Here is a 23,919-nt window from a genome sequence, read left to right as displayed (position 1 = left end):
TAAACCAGCGTAATTTGATGTTTCAAAGAGAAAAAATAAAAATGCAAAGAATCTAATCAACTACTAGAACAGTGGTTCCTAAACTTTGACCCCTGCCCCCCCAAACCCCTACTTGCAAATTTTCATTGCCCATCCCGCCAACCCCACACGTGCTTGCAAAAACACCCCCTCCCCAAGCTTGCAAACATTATTCCTCAGGAAAAAACAAAAACATGAATGACACCTGGGTGTAACTTAATAATAAAAAGTGTTCATGATAGTTCATGGTAGCCCCGCACCTCCTCTATTAGTCGTAATGTCACCCAGTTTGAAAACCACTGTGCTAGAACAAAGGTGTGTTTACTTTGTTTATGATTGGCGAGAATTCAAAAATGAAAACAGTATAATATTAAAATAATAATAATAAATAATAAGGCTCTGTTCCCCGAGGTGGACAAACGACCAGAAGGGATGGTGAGGTGTATGGACTATGAAGATCTAAGAGAGCAGGAGGGTATGGCAATGTGAATGAGGTCAAGAAGAAATGGTGGGATGAGATTATTGATGGCCTTGAAGGCACAGATGAGTATTTTCTACGGGATTCGACATTGAACAGGGAGACAATGGGGTTGTTGCTGGTCTGGAGAAGTGAGGGGGGATCATTGTTATATTATTGAAGGCAGACTTCTGGAGAAGCTACAGTTCCTCTAGTGACTTGTGGTTGAGATCAAACAGGAGAGGAGGAGATTTGCTTTAATCTTGAAATGACAGGACTATGAACAAGGACATCAGCAGTGTGGGGCGTGAAGGACGGATAGAGGCGATTGATGCCACATATGTATGTATGCAGACGAGGTGATTATTGTCACGTCCCATCGGAACGGGAGTAGGACCCAAATGCAGGACTCGGACGATGCAAGGTAGTTCGGGGAGAAACGTTTATTATTCTGTGGTTGGGGATCGGGCAGGCAGTCAGGGGCAGCAGCGGGAGTTGGGACGTCGGGCGAAGAGAGCAGGTGAGCGGGCAGGCAGGAGTCGGTACACAGGAGAACGATCAAAGCAGGCAGAAGTGTCAAAGGAGTCAGGCTTACGGCGTTGGTCGGAGAACAGGCGAAGGTCGGTACACACGGGTTGTCGATCAGGGATACGGGAGTACACGAACGGGACATGAAGCTCCGAACTCGCGCCGGACCAGTCGTCATCGGGCTCATACAAATACACAGGATAATCAGCCCGCATGAGGCGCAGGTGTGCGCCTCCCAATCAGCGCAACCGCACGGGCACCCGCACAGCCCAGGCTGGAGCGGCAGGATCATGACAATTATATTTCTCTGTGCTTGGAAGGACAGTGTGCTCTCAAGGGTGACACCCAGATTCGTAACCTGGAGGAAGTGGAAAACCAAGGAATTATGTAATGGAAAAACTGTAAATTTAGCCTAGCATCGAAGTGATGGACGTGGTACATATGACTGGGATTTCAGTTTTATCACTATTGACATCCAAAATGTTGAGTTAGAACCAATGTTTGTGTTCAGAAAAGCAGTCAGTAGGAGGTTAAAGAGGAAGAGTGATGGTGAGTTTGGGGGAGAGATAAAGCTGGGTTTCATAACAGTGCATAACAGTGAATGTCTATGTTGAATTATTAGATAATATTGACAAAATGCAGATTGTGGATGATAAAGATGGTGCCTAACCATGTGGTCACCTCGGTTACATGCTCTCTTGTAGTGTCTCTGTTTTTGTGTTTTTTGTTCACTTTTGGAGATATTACGCGACTTACTTACACACAACTTGATAAGCGTTGATTAGGGAGTTTATCCCGGAGTTTCTTTCACCAACTTACACACACACTTATGCATCTTTGCCAGGCTAAGGAGGACGCATATCGAGGTGGATATAGAACCAAGGAATAATTGCGCTAGAAACCATCTGCCGAAGGAAACTAACGTCATCAAGAGAAATTATACAGTAAAGGTAGAAAAACAGTACTGCTAATGACTCGTAATTAGTCTTACATGGATTACAATCACTAACAAACTACAAGCAACCATCCCCCAAGCAGTGAACAAAAAAAAAGCTAGTTAACGACTACAATATGTACAATGTTTTTTGGACCATGAGGCCCACTTAAAATCCTTGAATTTCATCTAAAACTGACAGTGCGCCTTACAATCCGGTGGGCCCAATGTATTAATTCTGGTTGCGCTTACAGACCTCAAACCGATTCTCAAAAATCTGCTTCAGTATGACTTTGGTAAGCTATGCAGTTGTACTGCTTAATGCCTTGTTGGAACATTACGGCTAAGAATTCAGGAACCTCGTGGAGTACAATGTATTGTGCTTTAAAATAATATTATGGTGTGTATTTAAGGCATACTTATGAACTACATTTAAAACTGACATTGTTAACCTGTGCCACGACCGATCCAGTGTAGAATTCTTTGGAGGAAGGCTCTTATTTGTTTGCCAAAATTTGAAGCTGGATCCCCTTCCTAATGCTAACCCTCTTCATTCATTCATGCTTGGGCCTGCACCGACTTGTGCACCCCCCCTCCCCAACCACATGGCTGCATTACACTACAATAATACATGATATTTAATGTTCAAACTCATGAACATTCTAAATAAAAATATTTTCACATTTTGCATTTGATGCCTCTTACAGGCTCCAAAAAAGCTGGGCCAGAGGCAACAGAAGACTGGAAAAGTTATAGAATGCTCAAAAAAACAAACTATTTGGGATGTTTCTCAGGCAGCACGGTGGATCAGCTGGTAATGCGTTGGCCTTACAGTTCTGAGGACCCGGGGTCGATCCCGGCCCCGCCTGTGTGGAGTTTGCATGTTCTCCTCATGGCTGTATGGGTTTTCTCCGGGCACTCTGGTTTCCTGCCACATCCCAAAAATATGCGACATTAATTGGAGACTCTAACTTGCCCCTAGCTGTGATTGTGAGGGCGGCTGTTTGTCTCTATGTGCTCTGTGATTGGTTGGCAACCAGTTCAGGGTGCATCCTGCCTCCTGCCCATTGACAGCTGGGATAGGCTCCAGCACTCCCCGCGACCCTCGTGAGGATAAGCGGCAAAGAAAATGGATGGGCGGACGGATGAATGATGGATGGATGGATGGATGGATGGATTGATGGATGGAATGTTACTCAGTTAATTTGAAACAGCCGAGTATCATTATTTGGTTAAAAAATAAATAAATAAAGAGCATCCAAGAAAGACTTAGTTGTTGATGCGGTGAGATTCTCCACTTTGTGAACAACTGTAAGAGCAAATAGTCCAACACTTTAATTATGTTTCTTAACGTACAAGTGCAAATAATTTAGGAATTACATTATTTACAATCCATGATATCATCAAAAGATTCAGAGAATCAGAAGAAATCTCAGAAAACCAACGGTGAATGTCTACAAGATTCGATCCCTCTCGTGGCAATGCATCATTGTGTAAGGGTTTTTGGCACGTGAGCTTAGGCCCACTCCAGAAAACCTCTGTCGGTTAACACAGTGTGTCTCTACATCTATAAATGGAAGTTAAAATTCTACCATGTCAAGTGGAAGCCACATATCAGCAACACCCAGAAATGCTGCCGGCTTCGTATCTGAGATGGACTGAACGCAAAGTGGAAAAGTGTGCTGTGTTCTGACAAGTCCACATTTCACATTGTTTTAGGGAATCATGGACATTGTATCCTCCAGGCCAAAGTTCTCAGTTACTAGTACAAAGTTCAAAAGCCAGCGTCTGTGGTGATATGAGAGTGTTTTACGTGACCGTGGCATGGGTAACTTGGACATCTGTGAATGCAGCATTATTGCCTCAAGGTACATACACGTTTTGGAGAAATAATTGCTGCTGCCTAAGCAACGTCTTTTTCAGGCCCTGCCAGTAGTCTCCCATTAAAAATTCTTGGTGCATTATGAAGCTCAGAATAACCTGGATAGTTGTACATGAAGCAAGGATGGGAAAGAATTTCACCTGCAAAAAATCAGCGGTTAGACATCAAATTCAAAATGAGGGGATATTTTCAAAATCAACAAAATTAGCATTTAGGAAAAGATGTATCTTCCCTTTGTAGTATGTTGAATTTAATGTAGGAAAACAGTTTACAAATCTTTGTATTCTGATTTTGGTCACATTTTACACAACTTTAATGGAATTGTTTTGTTTTAATTTCACTGCTGACTCCTCTTTGAGTTTATACAAGCTTTTCATGGTTAACGGTCCAAAGAACTGTTTAAATTGCATCTAATGAAAGTATTTTTACTCATAAGTATACACAGTACAATTTTATGCTTAGGTTTTTCTAGGAAGTTGAATATTTGTGGTTGTCATTTTGATATGTTTAGGGCCTAATTCTCATTCTCTCGCCAAGTCTTTTTGACTTCACTTTGCCCAAATTCAGTCTTGACCGTGCAAGTTGGGAGAGGGAAAAAATTGGGCATTTTTGAGCCTTAAGAGGGTTTTACTTCCTTCTTCACGAGTGGAAACTGTAACTGCCAATCTAAATTACATTCTTGGGGATTTTTCAGGATGATGAAGAAAAAAACAATTTAAAAACTGGAATATTAACAGCAGCCGTTGATTTATTCTTACACTCGTGAAAGGAACATACAACCCTGTGTATTTGGTCTGACAGACATCTTTACCGTTGGTGTGCTCGTGTGACCACCAGCCCTTACTTCCTTCCTCTCTGCTGGCCTGAGGAAGAGTGTGAGTTCTGTTCCTTTGGGGCCCATATGTGCGTGTGTGTGTGTGTTAGACAATGTTGAGTACACTTGTGTGCATTTGGTTACAGTCCAACGCATACACGACCTCAGGTGAGATTGGGTCTGGTTCATAATTCCTGGAAGAGTAGACAGGTGCATCACCTCACACAAATGCTGTGACAAACGCAAGTACAATCCTGTTCCTGGCTGTAATGCAGTGGTAAATGTAGAAGTGAAGACTTTTCCAGTCCTGGGACTGAATAATTTCTGGTTTGGACAGTATACTTGTCTCACAGTCATGCTTTGCTGGAACAATAAAAGAGTGATGAAAGGACTGGTGCTTCTTCATTGACGGCGATTCTCATTGTGTGGTGGTGCTGACTGCAATGGCTTTCCAGATGTCCTTACTGGACCGACTCTGTCAACAAAGTTGCCTGTAAAGTGGCGTTTAGCACTCTGGACTCAGCACTTGAAGGCAATAATACCTGAAGCTCAGTGGTTCTTAACCTGGGTTCGATCCTCAGAGGTTTTGTGAGTCAGTTTCAGGGGTTCGTAGGCGGTCAAGAATTACAGAGTGTGTGTGTGTGTGTCAGTTTGTTTCACACTGCACTCAGCAGGGCCCAGCGTGGTGTCGACAACCACATTCATTGTGTTTGAGTGTTGCAAAGGTGCGAAGCTCAAGGTGGTGGCGCAGCCAATAGGGAAAAAGTTGGCGGCGTGATTTCAGATCGTTAACAGCAAAAGACAAACCAGCGGGAAAAGCAACCCAGCTGCTTCTTGGTAAACTGATAAGAAACCACTCTGGTGCAAGGTTGCAACCAGAATGCTGCTGGACACTTTGAACTCATTGGACTGCTCCACATTGGTTGAATCAATGTCAAGAGTTTTAAGGATGCCATATTATGTTCCATAGTCTTGCGTTAGCCATGGATGATTTCTGGCCCTTTTAAGTATATTTTGGGGACTTTTTTGGGCACAATGGTGTACTATGTGGCCGTAGGTTTCGCTCATCGCCGACAGGCCAAGTTTGCGTTGTTTTCCCTGTCAATAAAACTAAAACATGATGCCTGTAGTTTTGCGAACTGTATTACTCTATAGAGGCAAAACTCAATAAATTAGAATATGGTCGAAAAGTCACTACTCATTCATTATTTAGATAATTTAAACAGTTAGGAAAGTACATTTCAGAGGAAAATTCTTGCCTAATTTATCAACTAAAACCATTTTCCATTGTTTTTTGATTGTTTGTTACTAATATTGTAGTTTCTAGAAATGGTGATTTTGAGGTTTGAGCTACAGTTAACACAAGCTATAATAATTTTCAAAAATAAATACATGAGAAAAATCATTAAATATGTGTGTCGTGGATCTCGACGCACTTTCAGTTTTTGATTTAAACTACACTACCTTAGTTTTTGATACTATTCTAAATCATTGAGCTCTACCTGTGTAGTCCACTATAGAGTAGCATACAAAAGAATTATTAATCAATAGGAAAGCTATCTATTTGAGTTTATTGGTATAAAAATCCACCCATATCAAAAGGGCCTCACAGGCCCATAGTTGATGAAGATCAGCAACATCGCCTGATCTACCCCCAATCCCTCCACCCAGTGTCATTATCAGTATTAACAAAAAAAAGTTTCTAATTTGAAATGAATGGTCTTAAGTTGATCTACATGACAGTGTGATAAAATAAATTGATAATTGGTAATAGTTTAAACCCAATATTTAAAAAAACTATTAATCAATTTATTTCAGTCACTAACAGTGAGCTAAAGATTGAAGAGCTTAAAAACAAACTTAAAAAATGAAAAACTATGTTGATCATTTGCATATAGATATGTCACTTCCTGTCAAAGAAAGTATACACACAACTGATCATCAGTCAGCTGACTGCTTTCAAACTTAGCCTGGCATTTGGTTGTACTTTTACTGATTAAGACTGGAAATCAATCAGAGGTGGGTTGTGGCAACTCCGTGCAGCATTAGGTTCTTCAAAATAGTTGCTAGACTCATCTAAAATTGCTTCTCAAATATTTTACCTGGTTTTCGGTACTCACACAACTAGAGGATACCGTGAGTGGTGGTTGAAACTGATTTATTTCACCACACATTTTTCTGTTAGAATCCCATAATATAGGCAAAGGAACGGACCAAATTAATTTTTTTCACTCATTTCATTAATTTTTCTCACAAACGAGACAATCCAACATACTTTACATGGTGCATTTTCAAAATAAAAAGCATGTTAAAACATTTAAAAACAGAAGCATGAGAAAAAAAGAGAGTTTAACCTAGACTTGAGGAAATTGAGAGTGACTTCATTTCGATTGGCAATTTATTCCATATAAGAGTTGCCTTTTGTTGCCAACGCTCATTCTTCACTTATTGTTGTTTACATATATTAATTTTACGCTCATCTTACATTCTTACAGTCTGCTGTACCTGACACCTAACATGTGATCTGGCCACCTTTTACTCTAGCCATGCTTGTTTTATCTGTCCATCCTGCTGTCACATAGGAACTTGTATTTTAGCTGCGCCATAATAGCAGCTTCTCCCCGTGTTCCCATCTCCACAGACAGCGATAAGACACTCGGGAGCTCGGCAAATCCGTGAGGAGTCCGGCCAAGGTCCTTCTCGACTTCCTCACGCGAGCATACGCACATGCAGCTCGCAGGGCCATAAACAGGTTGTCTGTATAGCATCAGCGATGGCTTTTCTGTGATGCACTGGAGGAACTTCAGTCCCCGTCTCCCTCTTGTAAATACTCGGCTCATTGTTTATAGAGTGTGGCGTGGCTTCAGGTTCCAGGGACCATCACTCTGGGTCTGGGTCAGGTCGCTAGGAACACATACACACAAAACTTTGAGAAGAATACTCTGCACATGCACAGACACATATTCATACTAATGCAAACCAGACTCTTTCCCCTCTGCCGACGAAAGAAGGGAGGGCAGAGAGCCCAGTAGAGAGACCGCACAGCGTTGGATTCGGGCCAAATGGACCAGCGGAGCTTGTTTGGAAAGCTTTCAGTCAGAAAGCCACTTTTTGGCAGGGGCCCTGTGAGTGCTGCTGAGCCCTCTGAAGCTGGCTGGAGCTGCTAAAATAAATAATGGTTCAGGCCAAGGGGGTAAGAGTGGCGTTTCGGGTGGGGTGGATGGGGGGGACTGAGGAAGTGGAGAGGTCCCGGGGTGTGTGGGTTCTTGATTGGGGGGCAAGGTGGAGGGGGATGAGACCGCTGTTGTAATTATATCTGTGCGTCGGCACCATTTGGGCCACCACCGGTCACGTTTCCCCGAACGTTTTGCTCTCACTAGGTAGAGAGTGAGAGCTAAGAAGATGATAGGAGTGTGAGCGAGAAGGTTGACTTTCTCTGTGCACATATATTCACAGTTTAAGCGCTTAACTGTACGTGTGTGAAAATGTTTCCATTTTTCCTGAAAGGAGCAGCTTGTGTGTGACTATGTGTGAGGTGGCAGGCTTGCAGGGAAACAAACCTGGGAGGGTGAGATAAGAAGGTGTTTCACACGAGACTATGCTGATCTTTCAGCATGGGGCAAAGTTGTGTCCCATCTGCAGCCAAGAACAGATTGTTGAACTTTAACTAAGCTCGAAATATGTGAAACTACACCAACGACAATTTGATTATTTCCCCTTTGCGATTAAACAGGTAATTCATCCATTGTCCGCCGCACGTCTGCAGTAAGCGAGGTGTGTAATTTAATCTCTCCTGTATATGTAAAGAATTTGAATATTAGTTTCCTCACTTTGTCTAATTCCTATTTGACATTGTATCAGAAGACAATCTTATTGTTATTTTCAAATTACAGATGACATGTTTCTGTATATGTCTGTTGTGTATTATCATTATTGATTATATTACTTTTTGCATTGCAGCATGAAAGAATCACACTCATAATCATCAAAAAATATTAAGTAGCAGAATTATTGTCTATATATATATATATATATATATATATATATATATATATATACTACTTGCTTGATTTCAAGCATGTAAATTTAACATGCAAAATGCTGAAGCCGTCTTGCGTCGTGTATTCATTGAAGGCTAAAATATTGCATATTTCACGAGCAAAGTAATCCTACTTCATATGAAATGCTCTGCCACGTTTGCAATGCGTACAAGCACAGTTCAGTGTAAATGAATAAATCCTTTAGAAACGCGTTGAGAGCGAAAATGGCAAATGGTATTTCAATAGCTTCAGTTCAAAAGAGGTTGACTTGGTAAGTTTTAAGCACAAATTTAAAAGAAACTGACAAGCCGATTGAAGATGAAGCCAATCATTAATCATATTAAATTATTTAAACTTGATATTATTCTAATATATTTTGATGGCAATGGCAGATGCAGATGCATTGCTATTCTTTTTACGATTATTATGATTAAGACAAGGGTACCATAAAAAATGAATGTAAGTTTCATGTGCTCTATCAAGGCTTTGTTTGTATTTGTGTGTGTGTTTTTTTTTTTTTTGTTTTAAGAGCTGGACCAAATAGAAGCTAGAACATACCCACTTTTGTTAGTGTAAAAAAACAACAACATGAATTGTTTGAATACCTGCACAGCCTAACAAACAGATCCAGTTTTCCACAACTTTCAGTTTCTCTCTCGGTCCCACACCTTTTTTTTTCGTCCGCTTTGTATGTCATTGGCCTTACTCTCTGATCTCAGCCATCATCAGGTCCAAGTTGCTTACCCTCGAGACGACAATTATCACATTGGGCTAAATGTGCTGCCGACAAGCTAAAGTTCCCATCAAATGCCTGCCACTCTATCTCCTCACACTTGTTTCTTTTCTGATGCTTCAGTCTTTTGTGTTCTGTTTCTATCACATCTACAGTGTGTCCCATTTATTCAGACTTTTTACTTTTCATCTTTTCACACCTTCATTGTTTCTCATGTCAACAATGGTTTGCATGGTTAACATTGAAGAGATGTTAGCGTGAGCGCTGCACAACGCATCAGCATTTCACCACCGACCCATTCGATGCTGGTGTCTAGAGTGACAATTGAGATATAAAGATGTTCACAACGGGATGGTCTCTTGAACCAGCTCCAAGAAAGACTGGCTGGACAGCAGGCAGTCAGCAGTGGTGGTCTGAAGCAGCTCGGAGTGCGCAAGAGGTGTTGATTTAGCTGTAGGAAGAAGGATTAAATGGCTCATTGGTGGGGCTAGGAGCAGAGAAGGTGTGAAGCCATCAGTCTCCCCGTGCCCCCACCCTAGCAGCCAGGAGAGGAGGCCATTGGGGCTGAACAAACAAATCACATGGCCATCAAACACTACTTACGACTGCTGCACTGGGACTTCATTTAGACAACATTTTACTGGTCTCTTCTGTGCGCCCAATACCCACAACCAAAGATTACATGCGCGCAAACACACACACACACACACACACACACACACACTGAGTCGTTCCAGCGGCAAGACACTGGTTTTACAAGTCTCCATAGTGTGAGGTCTCTTATTCCCTGGGTAGCTCTAGGACAACATCAGTACGAGCAAAGGGAGAGAGGTTGGGGGCAAAGGAACAATTCAGCTATTGAACCGCTAGTGCTCAGTGTTGTCGAGTTGTCGATAAAGCTCATAAAAACAGTTGTGAAAGTTGTAACTGTTTTGTAAAGGGAAGTTCATGTCAACTCCTTTTAAAGTTATGACCCATTTAAAGAGAAGTGTGCTTTAATGTGATGAGGATGCACCTTGCAGGGCGTTTAGACTGACGGGGACAACTCGTAAATGGTCGTTACTTTTGGAAGATAAAGCTCGTGTGTCTATGTGTATTGTATGTGAACATGTTTGGACAACCTGCCAATAATGAAACCTTAAGCTGACATTTTCTCTTTAAAAAAGAAACTTTTACTTTCATGTTCTCTCCACTGGCCCCTTGGCGAGCCACTAAATGTCACTCCCTCCTCTTAAAAACAAACAGTCGCGTCTCATATTAGCTGCTGTTTGAGATGGCTCAGAGCCCGAAGACCAAGTCTTTGCAGTGCCTATAAAAGTCTCACATGCACCAATAGCAAAAATGACATGGAAAATATTAGAGACTGCTTGATCACAGCCTCTAGATACTGAAGTAATTCTTAGGGAGTGCACAGAGTGAATTATTTGAGGTTATTTTAGAATATCTTTTTTAGCATCATAATTGTATCCAGACAAAATAACACACTTTTACAATATATCGCAATATGTTTTGCATCCATTTACCTAAATCAGTTGCTGCAAACTGATATTTCCAAATAAAGAGGATTTTCATTCTTTTCTCTAATGGTTGGCTTTGAGAATTCAAGCGCTTCTAATGTCTTCATTACAAGGCTAAGTAGTGTTCATTTTGCTTGGTTGATGTGTTGGTTAAGTGTTGAATAGCTGCTGCTGTAGAATGGAGGGATGCCCACAAATCCTTTACATACTGTGATATTTACTACAAAGGGAGTCCACTATCATACTGCTTTGCCTGTTTATGGAAAAATCACAGACAATGTTCAAAAGCCACCTAAAATTTAAAATTATATAATAAACCGTTGAGGGCCACAGTCCTTTCTAGGATGTTGATAACCCTCTACTTCATCGATAAAAACAGTGCAAGACATTTTTTTTTTCCATGAGAAATACTGGAATTAGTATCTTATTAAAACATGTATTAACTGGACAGGCAATATAATAATTTAGGCCTCTAACACAAATATAAATTCATCACGGTTAAGAATGTGATGAAAGAACAATAAAATCTGCCCACCCTTTGAAGATGAACAACAAATGCAAATAAGACCGAGGTTGAAAATTTTTCAAGTCAACCAACTTATGAGAAGAATTTCTGCTTTCTTGTAGGATCACAAAAGAACCTTTTGTGCGACAGCACGTTTTTTCTGAAAATTAGACTCGGTTCAAAATTGTATGACCTGTGGGGGAATTGAATACAGTATTAAGGTTCCACTGTACAGCATTGTGTAAGGAAGGTGTGGCATCAATACGGCACACATATTGCCTCACTTTACTAGATAATGCATATCATTCTTTTCCTTTGCACCTCTTTGAATGTTAGCAGAGCTAGAGGAGTGGAGAGTTATTGCTACAGCATTTCAGGTTAGAACTAGATCAGTCAGAAACTCAACAAAGACTCTAGCTAAATAGTTTAACAGAGCATAAAATTCATTCTGAAAGACACATTCCATAAAGCAATAGTCAAAGACCAGTCCTGAGTGGCAAGTCTGTTATTACATAATCACAAAGAGGTTGGATGAGCTTTATTGCCCTTGGTTTATAAACGTGTATCATTACCCTCTGTGTCTCATTACATTGACATTAAAAAGCCTGAATGTCTCTGGTTTCTCAAAATTGAATTTAGTGCCCAACCCTTGCATAGTTGTCTTGTGTCTTTTTGGAGTTTTGCCTTTTCCACATTGTGGGTTCTTGGATGCCACAGAACCACAAGCTATATAGTATTCTGTCAAAACTATTTGTTTCTCATCGTGATTAGTGTTTTGTAGGCTCTGCGGTTATGGCTATGTATTATGATGACGTAATCTCCGAGATAATGTTGGAGGCAGTGTGACAGTTCCACATTTTAAGTACAACTGCTACTCTTAATAACATCAGGTATGAAATTTAGACATATCCCATGGAGTTGGGGTTTAGTTTTACTTTTTTTTTTTTTTTTATAAGTGTGCGATGTATAGTACAGGTGGTGTATCTCTTAATGGGCATGATGGAATAGAGCACAAAGTAGTAATGCCTTTATGAGAAGGAAACCTCAACCATCTGCAAATGAGGCGGGAATACGATTCTCAGGAGAGATGAGAGACAGAAAGAGAGGGAGAGAAAGAGAGAGCGAGATTACAGAATGATTACAGTTGGTCTTCCTGCTCTTGAATGATTGAGCTATACACATTTACAGATTGTGATCTTTGTACAACGTTTTTGCAATAATTTTGTACTTTTATTTTTTTTTAGTTCTTTTTGTGTACAAAGCTTATCAATATTGAAGCTCTGTAAACTTATTGAAACATTTTTTTTTCCTAAATTGCTAGAGGTATGCATCATTTGCACAACTGCCGCAACAACACGACACTAGTAGTACACTGTGTCTATCCATCCATTCATTTTCTTAGCCGCTCATCCTCACAAGGGTGCGCTGGAGCCTATTTTAGTCATCATTGGGCAGGTGGCGGGGTACACCCTGAACTTGTTGCCAGCCAATCGCAGGGCACATGGAGACAGAGAACAGTCGCACTCACAATCACACCTACGGGTCCTAAATTTATATTTTGTCACAATGGCAACTCTCCATTGATCCATTCTCAATACTGCATATCCTGTTCAGGGTCACGTGGTGGCTTGAACTACCTGAGGTAATTTCCAATCGTGACTTGTAACTTCCTCGGCCAATAAAGATTCAGATTTAGATATGAAAAAATGTGTTGTTGTTTTTAACTGCAAACTCCACTTGTTACTCCAGAAAATTATTAGACTGCTTAACTTTTTTGCATTGTAATGGATTTTCATTTATCCTATATTTTATTTATACAGTATGTCGACCAAAACAACAAACATTTGTTTTAATATATATAGTTTAATTTCACATTTTAAGTAAATTTTGTTTGATTTACCATTAACATAATATTTCACACTTTTCTGGATCTGCTCTCAAGCGCTGCACTCATGTAATGGTCTCCCTTTTTGCCTCATAATGACAACCACCAAATATTATATCTTAAGGTATAAGTACAATGACTAGATGTAATCCCGGTTAGGAAAGTCGTATGATAGCGTTGTATAATAATATGATAGCATAATATGTAAATTGACCAAAGCTCAGTTTCAGTGGTTGACAGAAGAGGGTTGGGAAATCGGACGTTCGGGCATAGCACAAATGGTCGAGTGCTAATCTGCCTTTGCAAAAAAAAAAAAAAAAAAAAAAAAAAAACAGTTTAGCACTCTTTGCATTTCTAATGTCCCACATATCAGGAGCAGAGTTGTCATTCTGGTTGACAAGCAGATCCACCTAAATGCTACAGCAAAATTTTTTTGCGCCGCTGTTCTCTCAAGGCTCAAGGTGTTTGTCGAATCTCTGTCTCTATCGGGACGCAGTCTGACATCTGTAATGCATTTTTCTGTTCTTTTTGCATGATTAAGCAAACCTGGCATGCAGGTGCTGCCCAGAGGACTGCACCGGTACAACAATATTCCCAGACCAAATTAAAGTTGCTGTCGTATGGATCGGTCTCGCCCTGTCTTTCTCACTCCCATGCATACACGTGCACGCATGCACGAACAAAAACTCAAATCAAGCAAGCTGGCTTAAACACACCAACGCATCGCAATCTGGAGCAGGTTGTACTGCTGCCTTTATTACAGAACCGTTTGTGGAGTGATGATAAAATTGAGGCAGTGCAGCAAATTCTCTAACCCAAATCACTCAAATCCTGCTCTAAGACTAATGAAGGGGCCTCAAGTGACATCATTAAGGCGCTAACTAGTTTTGGTCCTCTGCAGTCTCATCACTTATTCAGTTGGACCGAGGGAGACACACAGACAGACATAGTCAGACAGAGGTGAAACACACTTCACACTCTCAATTACGCAGTGGAGCTCATCACTTGGCAATCTGTCCCGATCGCTTTAATTGGCTTGTAATATTGCCTCTGATCTCGTCGCCCAATTAACAGGCCAGTCTGGCAGTCGGGCTTGGAGGCCCGATGAGCATGTGATGCCTCCCCGTCTTTGCCATATGGTACCGCACCACTTAAAAGGCATCGCTTTGCCCCCAACTTACTGTAGCTCCATGTTCCTGCATGTGTGTATGATGGGTGAATTCTCAAGTTTAATTTTACATGCTTAATGTTCCAGTTCATGAACGGAACATTACATGATCCACCTGTCACAGTCGCGAGTTACACTTTAATAACATTTGGACTTACTTGTTCTGACATTTAGTGAAATTTGAGCTGCAGTGTATCACCTATTATTCTGGGAAAATAAAATTTGCCTGTCTCTGGGAAAGGAAAGAAAATTAAGTTTATGAATGTATTCTTGTGCAATCAAATTCAAAGAGAAAACGGTCTTCCCTAAATATTGGAAGAATATAGTTGCTCAAAGTGTCTTTGGAATATAACAAGGGAGGGGAAACAAAGCTCTAATTCATTGCCGAGTTGATTAATGTTTTGTTTTCTCACAATAGATTCATAAATTTTAGTACATAATTCTTTTTTTTTTTTGGGGGGGGGGGGGAGGGGGAGTTCTCGCTGAATATTTCCACTGATGGTTGGGAGTCTGCTCCAAGACTGACCTGTGACTACGAGGAGGAGGAGTAGACAGAAGACGTTAGCCTAACTGTTGCCTTATCTGCAACTACATTTTGGTGATGGATTCTTCTCTTTATTTTTCTTGAAGTAAATAATAGGAATACCTTTAAATCATTAAAGTCATTCAAACACTCACTCCAAACAGGTGCTCTTCCATTTGTGTCACAGAAAATGGATGGATATTGATATTAAGTGTAGATCTTTGTCTCAGACATCACAATTAGAGTATTATGAGAGTTTGATCCTTGCTTGTAGATGCTTGTAGTCACAGAATTATTCGATAAAGTAAACCAAAACTATACATGCTTCAGGTTGGTTTCAAATTGAATTTGCTTATTTTTTTTCATGAATTCGAAACCATTCTCTTGTCAGCGCTTTCACTCCAGGAGATAAAGGACAGCAGCAGGAGCACATAATCTCTTTCCAGTCCTTCGTTTCCCCGACAAGACTTGGTGCTCTTAACTCTGACAAGGTCAGGCAAGTCAAATCACTGCAAATCTTTTGATTTCACAGTTTAAAGGTGTTAAACTTGGTACTGCTCGACCATTTGACCAGAGTATAAACTAGAGAGTACTTGGCCAATCCCAAGACAGCATCCCTGGATGCTGAATGCTTGGCATGTCTCCAGTGATGGGACAAGATGCAGGCAAGTCCAGCAATGCTTCACAAGAGAAAGCAGACATGAAGTGGATTTGAAGTGACTAATGACAAATGCTGAGGTGAATTCTGACCAATGAAAGAAACAAGACAAGGGAAAGATGAACAAAAGAGCGAGCCTGCCTGACCCTTTTTGACGTCCACAGATTTTCTGTTGGTGTTGTTTTGGCTCTATTAAAGTGACTGCGAGCCCCTCCCAACACTGCTGTCTCCCCATGACCAGAGACCCACATCTGTTTGTCTCATTCCACGCATGTATAAATGTCCCACAAGGTGCATTTAAATTAGAGCCAGAACAGGTTTATATATGTAAATCCTCCCAATAATCTGAAACTGACATGATCCCTAATCTTCTTGCGTTTGTCAGCTTGGTGAGTAGTGCTAACCAACACGTTTGCAGCACCAAGATGTGTTTTCACTGCCAGACTTTGAAGCTCCAGACATAGATGAGAGATGTTACGAGGGAACTGTTGTTACTATTTCCTTTGCATGGTTGTATCATGTAGACTGAGATGACGGGTGATGGGAAAAAAACATGTCGTTTAGGAGTACAATGTACATTATGAATAAGCAGTTCAAGGCTGGGCTCACATTGATTCACATTGGTTGATTGCATGCGATACTCAATTGTTTCCCTGAAGTTTAAAAATGTTCCTGTCATTTCCTGTCATCTTAGATGCCCAATTTTGTAGGAACTATTAGTACCGTAATTTCTCGTGTATAATGCGTCCTTAAGTATAATTCGCACCCCCAAAACTCCTCTACCAGTTTACAATGTGCACCACCAATTTGCTGTTACCCATATGCTCAAAATATTGGGAATTATCTGTATTTATATTTTGTTAGGTTTGTACTTGTATTGTTTTTCAAAGAACAATCATGTACAACAATTATTAATAATAATCATTGTGGACGTGCTGATGTAGTCGTAATATAATTTTGGAACAGGCCACAGGACACGCTTGTCCTGGTCCCTGTATTTGTCAGAACAGAACCCCTCAACCAACTAAAATAAATGTTCACTGATGGTGCAACATTTTATTAAAACTGTTGATAACACCATATTACAGTCTTAAAAATAGAAACTATTTAACACTGTTTAACTTAAACATTTTTGGCATTAAGTATTTGTGCATAAAACATTTGTGCAAAATGCAGTTTATCAACTATATTACACATCCTTGGCCAAGCCTTCAAAAAGAGCATTTGACTCATCTCCAATCTGAAAAAAAATCCATAGTAACTACCTTTGGTACAACGCTGTGGAACTCATCATTGATGACTTGGTACAGTTCCGGTGCCTCCTGCATTGCATCATGACAATCCCATCTTGCTCCCACCGCATGTCATCCTCTGTGCCATCCATGGCGTTTGTGAAGAAAAATGTTTTAAATCCCAAGAGGTTTTTGTTCTGCAGCGCAGCCTCTCGCCCTCCATTCGGCTCCAATCTGTAGCAACTTTAACTATGGCGTCAGGTGGCCAACAAAACAATATGAGTTCAAACTACGTAGAAACGAGCATAATTGACACATTTGAAAAAAAGTGAGCATTTCAATTGTGTGCGTTCTCCGTTTCTTTTTTTTTTTTTTTTTTTTTTATTTGCCCATGACGCTCCTACTACGTAGTTTGAGCTCACGTTGTTTTGATACCCACTTGAAGTCATTGTTGTTTCGGACTGCTGCGCAACTTCCGGGTTTGCGGCTTCATCGGCACGAGTGAAAACACATTTCTTTTAAAAGCAGCTGCGCAACAAGCCGTTTGTTTCTTAGTTTAAGTTAAAACAAACTCATAGGGAGTCGTTTCTGATCTTTGGTGCAGTAGCAACAACACTAACGATCGTAAAATGCAAGCTCCCCGAGGAGCTCAGAGAGATCAGGTTGGGGGCGCACATTACCGTAATAAATATAATTGTGTAACATAAGACATCGAATATCATATCGAAATGTATATGTATACATTTTTTACCACTCTATGTACCTGTGTACGACTATTCAATGTGATTGTATCTTTTTATTATTCATCCATACATAAATATAATGCACGCTATTAACTTTTTGAAAATATTTTTGGAAAAATTTGCGCGTTATTTTCAAGAAAATACAGTTAAAGGCCCATATTCCCACCATGGGAATGGTTTAATCTAACAAACATCTACACAACCATGAGTGCTTATCAGATGTTATATTTTCTCCAAATATTAACAACTGTTTTCTTTCAGTCAAACAAAGTGTAGCGCCGGAGAAAAGGAGTCGGAGGCGGAGTGTCGGACACAGAAACAGAACTTGCTTTATTGTTCGACATCACCAAACTACTTGCATAACGGCGGGAACTCTGTTAACCTTTCCTCCGGAAGCGCAACAACAAAAACAGTCCGTGCGGAACCCCGCACCCCAACTCGAGGTCCCGCGGGTGAATTATGTAAACACCACACAAGCCCCCCCAGAATTCACCCATAGTCAAAATCCTTGTGCCGTGGAGGGATGATGACCCGACCCCGGCGAGTGTGCACTGTAGGGGCCGATGGGGGCGGGGCCGCACTGTCCATTGAGTCACGGGACAAGGGCTCAGGCGGGGTCAAGGGTACCCCGGCGGGCGCAGGGGCACAGGGCAAAGGGGGACGACCCCGGCGCGGGGGGAGGGCCAACCCCAAAGGCTGGGCAATGTCCAGGTGCGCGGGTTTGACCCTGTCCACGGAAACAGTCTCGGGTCTGCCGCCAATGTCCACGAGCAGGCTCTTATCCCCGTGCTCCAGGACCCTGAACGGCCCGTCGTATGGGGGGCGGAGAGGTCCACGGTGGGCGTCATGACGAACAAACACAAAATCCGCCGAGCGCAGGTGACGGGGCAGCCGGGCAGCTGGGGTGCCATGTTGCGACGTGGGAACCGGCGCAAACCCTTTTGCGGCCTCCAGCAGGGAGGACCGTTGCCTGGCTGCGGACCAGGGCGCTGTGGCGTCCGGGATGAATTCGCCGGGGACCCGCAGTGGCTGGCCGTAGACGAGTTCGGCGGATGAGGACAACAGGTCCTCCTTGGGGGCGCACCTGAGGCCGAGCATGACCCACGGGAGCTTATCCAACCAGTTGCCGTCCGTCAAGCCGGCACGCAGGGCTGCTTTCATGGAGCGGTGGAACCGCTCGCAAAGACCGTTCGCCTGGGGGTGATAGGCGGTAGTGCGGTGCAGCTTGACCCCCAAACTCTCAGCGACTGCGTTCCAGAGTTCAGAGGTAAACTGAGGGCCACGATCTGAAGAAGGTCGCACGGTGTCCCGAAGCGTGCAACCCACGTGCCGATGAACGCCCGGGCCACGTCTGACGACGTTGTCGAGGAGAGGGGAACGGCTTCGGGCCAGCGGGTCGTCCTGTCCACCATGGTGAGCAAGTAGGTGAATCCGTGCGAGGGAGGAAGTGGACCTACCAAGTCAACGTTGACGTGGTCAAACCTCCTCTCGGGGACAGCAAAGGGCTCCAAGGGGGCTTTTGTGTGGCGATGCACCTTAGCCCGCTGACAGGCCACGCATGAGTCGACCCAGGCCTGCACATCTTTCTTGAGACCGCGCCACACGAACTTCTGGGCCACCAGCCTCACGGACGGTTTCCTTCCGGGGTGGGAGAGGTTGTGGACCGCCTCGAAAACAGCTCTTCGCCAGTTTGCAGGGACCAGCGGCCGAGGCTGGTCAGCCGAGAGGTCGCACAGCAACCTGACGCCCGAGTCACCAACCGCGACTTCCTCCAGGCGCAAACCCGTGTCAGAAGTCTTGAGGGCCTGCACCCCGTGGTCCGAGGCCTGGTCTGCGCTCATGCGGGAGTAGTCGAGACCCAGATGCACAGTGGCGACGATCGCCCTGGAGAGGCAGTCCGCGACCACATTGGATTTGCCGGCGATGTGTTGGATGTCCGTAGTGTACTCAGAGATGAACGACAGTTGACGTTGCTGGCGGGCGGACCACGGCTCGGCCACCTTGGACATGGCGAAAGTGAGGGGTTTATGGTCCACATATGCCGTGAACTCACGGCCTTCCAATAGGGAGCGGAAGTGGCGGATCGCCAGCCAGAGGCCGAGGAGCTCTCTATCGAACGTGCTGTATTTGCGCTCCCTGGGGACCAGCTGACGGCTGAAAAAGGCAAGCGGTTGCCAGGCGCCGCCGACCCACTGTTCGAATACGGCTCCAACAGCGTAGTCCGATGCATCGGTAGTGAGAGCGACAGGGGCCCCGTGGGTCGGGTGAGCCAGCATAGCGGCACGACTCAGTGCGGCCTTCGTAGCCTCGAAGGCTTCCATCCTCTCGGCCGTCCATTCAACGTCCCGGTTGGGGGCCTTGTCTTTAAGAGCCTCATAGAGCGGGCGCATGATGTGGGCCGCCCGGCGGATGAACCGGTGGTAGAAAGTCACCATCCCCAGGAACTCCCGGAGGCCCCGAGCCGAGCAAGGTCGGGGAAAAGCGGAGATGGCCTCCACCTTTGCCGGAAGGGGGGCGGCGCCGTTCTTGTCTATGAGGTGCCCGAGGAACTGGATAGAGGGCACCCCGAAAACACACTTTGCCGGGTTGATGATCAGGCCATGCTGCTCAAGTCTTGCGAAGAGGTCGCGGAGGTGCATCAGATGTTCATCCTCCGAGGAGCTGGCGACGAGGATGTCATCCAAATAGACGAACACAAATGGCAAGTCCCTGAGCACAGAATCCATTAAACGCTGGAAAGATTGTGCCGCGTTTTTAAGACCAAACGGCATCCTCAGAAACTCGAACAGTCCAAACGGAGTGATTACAGCTGTCTTGGGAACGTCTGAGGGGTGCACGGGAACCTGGTGATACCCGCGCACCAGGTCGACCTTGGAGAACAAGATTTTGCCTGCCAGGTGGGCTGAGAAGTCCTGAATGTGTGGAACAGGGTAGCGGTCGGGCGTAGTGGCGTCGTTAAGGCGGCGGTAGTCACCACACGGTCGCCACCCACCACTCGGTTTAGGGACGATGTGTAGTGGCGAGGCCCACGGGCTATCCGAGCGGCGGACGATGCCCAGACGCTCCATGTTGGCAAACTCGGACTTAGCGACTGCTAGCTTCTCGGGATCAACCCGTCGGGCCCTCGCGTGGATCGGGGGGCCCTTGGTCTCAATGTGGTGCTCGACCCCATGTTTAGTCGTGGCAGAGGAGAAAGTGGGCCGTGTCAAGGCAGGGAACTCACCAAGGAGGAGTTGGTACTTGGTGCCGTCCGATAGCGAACTGGAGAGACCACCATAAGTCGCCTCATTGCGGACGCAGGCGACCGTGGAAAAAGTCAGTGCATCCACCAGACGGCCCCTCTTAACATCCACCAGCAGCCCGTGGGCACAAAAAAAATCAGCGCCGAGGAGAGGGAATGAGACATCCGCAGTGACAAAGTCCCATGTGAAGCGCTGACTCCCGAAACACAAGTCCACAGTCCTCATGCCATAAGAGCGGATAGGGGACCCATTAGCGGACAGTAGGGGTGGCCCATGAGTCCCGCCAGCGGCGTCCTCCGCAGTGGCCGTCAGGACGCTCCTCTGGGCGCCGGTGTCACAAAGGAATTTGCGCCCGGAAAGGTTGTCCTTGACGAACAGCAGCCGGCTCTTCGCGCCCACGCTCACGGCCGCGTTTCCCGACGCGTCGTAGTTGCAAGGGGCGCGGCACCTCTTCGCTTTCGCACCGAAACGGGCATGGAAGTAGCACAAGCCTGTGCCAGCACGGCCGTCGGTGCCGAAGGGGCCCCTGCTGGATGTCACCCCCGCGCCCGAAGGTGAGTAACTGCGCGTCGCGGCCAGCGTCTCAGGGGAGAAGCGCTGGGTTGCCAGGAAGAAACGGTCGGCCTCCTCGGCCAGGGCCCGGGGCTCAGTGATAGTACTGTTCGCGAGCGCCGTCTGAACATGCGGTGGCATTTGCCTGAGAAACAGTTCCATGAAAATGAAATTGGGCTCTTCCGTGCCCAGCAGGTTTAGCATCATTTCCATGAGTTCGGAAGGTTTGCTGTCCCCCAGTCCATTAATAGCCAACAGACGTCGGGCACGTTCCGGCCGTGAAAGTTCAAAAACCTTGAGAAGGTGAGCCTTGATCCCAGCATACTTTTCTCGGGCCGGGGGAGAGGTGATGAAGTTCACTGCTCTGGCCGCCGTTGAGCTCCCGAGTGCTGAGACAACGTGGTAGTAACACGTGGAATCATCTGAGATCCCGCGGAGGGCGAACTGAGCCTCAGTCTGTGTGAACCACGCTGCCGCGGACGTCTCCCAAAACTCCGGCAATTTGAGGATGGCGGTTGCCATGTTCGTTTCAGTCTCGAAAACGCCGGGACTGACGTCGGGGTCACCAGTGTAGCGCCGGAGAAAAGGAGTCGGAGGCGGAGTGTCGGACACAGAAACAGAACTTGCTTTATTCTTCGACATCACCAAACTACTCGCATAACGGCGGGAACTCTGTCAACCTTTCCTCTGGAAGCGCAACAACAAAAACAGTCCGTGCGGAACCCCGCACCCCAACTCGAGGTCCTGCGGGTGAATTATGTAAACACCACAAAAGCATCATTTAATCTTATGTTAATAATACTGAGCAATGAATAGCATTTGTGTCCGCCTAATGCAATCTAATTGGTTCTGGCATAAAGTGAAAAATTGCTACATCTGACCAAGCAAAACTCCACAAATGAATGGTGAAGAGATCTCGGTAGTAATGAAGCGTTCCTGCTGCATTGTATTCATTGTAAATCACATTCAAACATTTCACTTAATTGAGAGCCTGTTTTTCATGCTATGCTCATAGAATGGAAGAACGTACAGTATGTTAAATCTCAGGCAAAAATCATTATAGCTGATTGATAACAACAAACAATAGATGATATTTGTGATGTCAAGATTTTCTAAACGTGTATGTCCCCATGCAACATCATTAATGCTATGACTGATCATTTATGGGAGTTGCCTTGCTGAGGCTTCCCGTCACAACATCTGAAGTTTCAACCCATTTTTTGTGGGGTTCAAATATTTCTTCTTGACATTTGAGCATTTTTTTTTAATTTAATGCTGCAACATATGCACATGAACTCTAAATATTTCAGTGAAATCATGTTAATGCATGGCCTTTTCTATAACCTTGATTACTTGGTTGCAGACATTGATTTCTGCCTGGGGCATTACCACTGAAAGTGGAGCAGAGTAGCTCAGTGGATATAATGAAGTTAAGACAAAGCTAGCTATTACTGCAACCTCTGACTTTTTGACATTATCAAATGCCTTGTTTAAATTGTACATATGGAACAAAAACACAATGTAATGTGCATATCATTTGCATGCCGTTTGAATAACGAGTGCCAAGTATCATTCTGACTTGATCACAATTACAATTATAAAAATTTATTATCACATTTTAAATCGGATTATGCATCTGTCAAACTGCAGGTACATTTATTGAAAAATGGAAACGATCCTGTTTCAAAGCATTTCTTTTTTTTTTCCTTTTCTTTTTTTGGTGTTAAGGTTTTGCAGGGGAGGTCCACTTTCCCATGATAACCATGAACCCTGACCCCAATAATTGCTCTAAATTGTAACCCTTGAACATATGATCCTGTGAAAAAGCACAAGGCACCCCGAGGTGGATTGCTGTGCCATCGCTCTGACAGTAGATTTGAAGGAGAGAACCTCAGTGACCCTCTATGATGCTTTTGCTATCTGAAGTGACCTTATTCATTTTTATTTTTTCTGAACTTGTTTTCTCCCACACACTCTTCCGATGACGCAAATGTGTTTTCACTTTCTGTCTTTTCATCTTTTCTACTCTTTAGTTTCCCGAAACCCACCTCCCTTTGTCACCTTGGCTCCATATGCCACCCCCATCCCGCGACCCCCACGCTCCCACTCCCGTCTTTCTCGTCTGGAGAGGAAACGGTGGCCATTAAATGTGTCTGCTGGGGTCTGGGGGTCTGGAGAACAACCATCACATTGTGTGACCCCGCCTTGGACCCCAGACGGACTAATGAATAAGGGTAGCACTGCCCCCCCACCCCGCCAACCACCATTTTTTCTCCATCCCCCTTCATGCCAGACCTCTGGTAGGTAATTCCCCCACTTCTTTCACAGGATCCCAGACATCTCCCGCGGCCTTTGACTGAGGGCTTATCTTTTCAGAGGGAAATGTGTGTCATTTGGGGTTTAAGGAAAAAGCAAAACAAAAAACATTGCAACTAACGCAAGTTCAGCCCCTTTTCTTAACCCCACTATTTCTCTTCCAAAACTTCCA

General features: G+C 44.1%; 1 long non-coding RNA gene across 1 annotated transcript; it reads right to left on the bottom strand.

Annotated features, from left to right (window-relative positions):
- Positions 1 to 6,819: 6,819 nt before the first annotated feature.
- Positions 6,820 to 17,561, bottom strand: LOC133506320 (uncharacterized). Its single transcript, XR_009796481.1, has 3 exons — positions 17,334 to 17,561; positions 16,928 to 17,143; positions 6,820 to 7,537 (listed from the first exon to the last, which is right to left on the bottom strand). It is a non-coding gene; the product is annotated as an uncharacterized LOC133506320 (long non-coding RNA).
- Between the last annotated feature and the right edge of the window lie 6,358 nt (positions 17,562 to 23,919).

Source organism: Syngnathoides biaculeatus, chromosome 9 (genome assembly GCF_019802595.1).
Source record: "Syngnathoides biaculeatus isolate LvHL_M chromosome 9, ASM1980259v1, whole genome shotgun sequence".
Lineage (NCBI taxonomy): Eukaryota > Metazoa > Chordata > Actinopteri > Syngnathiformes > Syngnathidae > Syngnathoides > Syngnathoides biaculeatus.
Note: the sequence above shows the minus strand (reverse complement) of the source record. Positions and strands in the feature narration are given on the sequence as shown.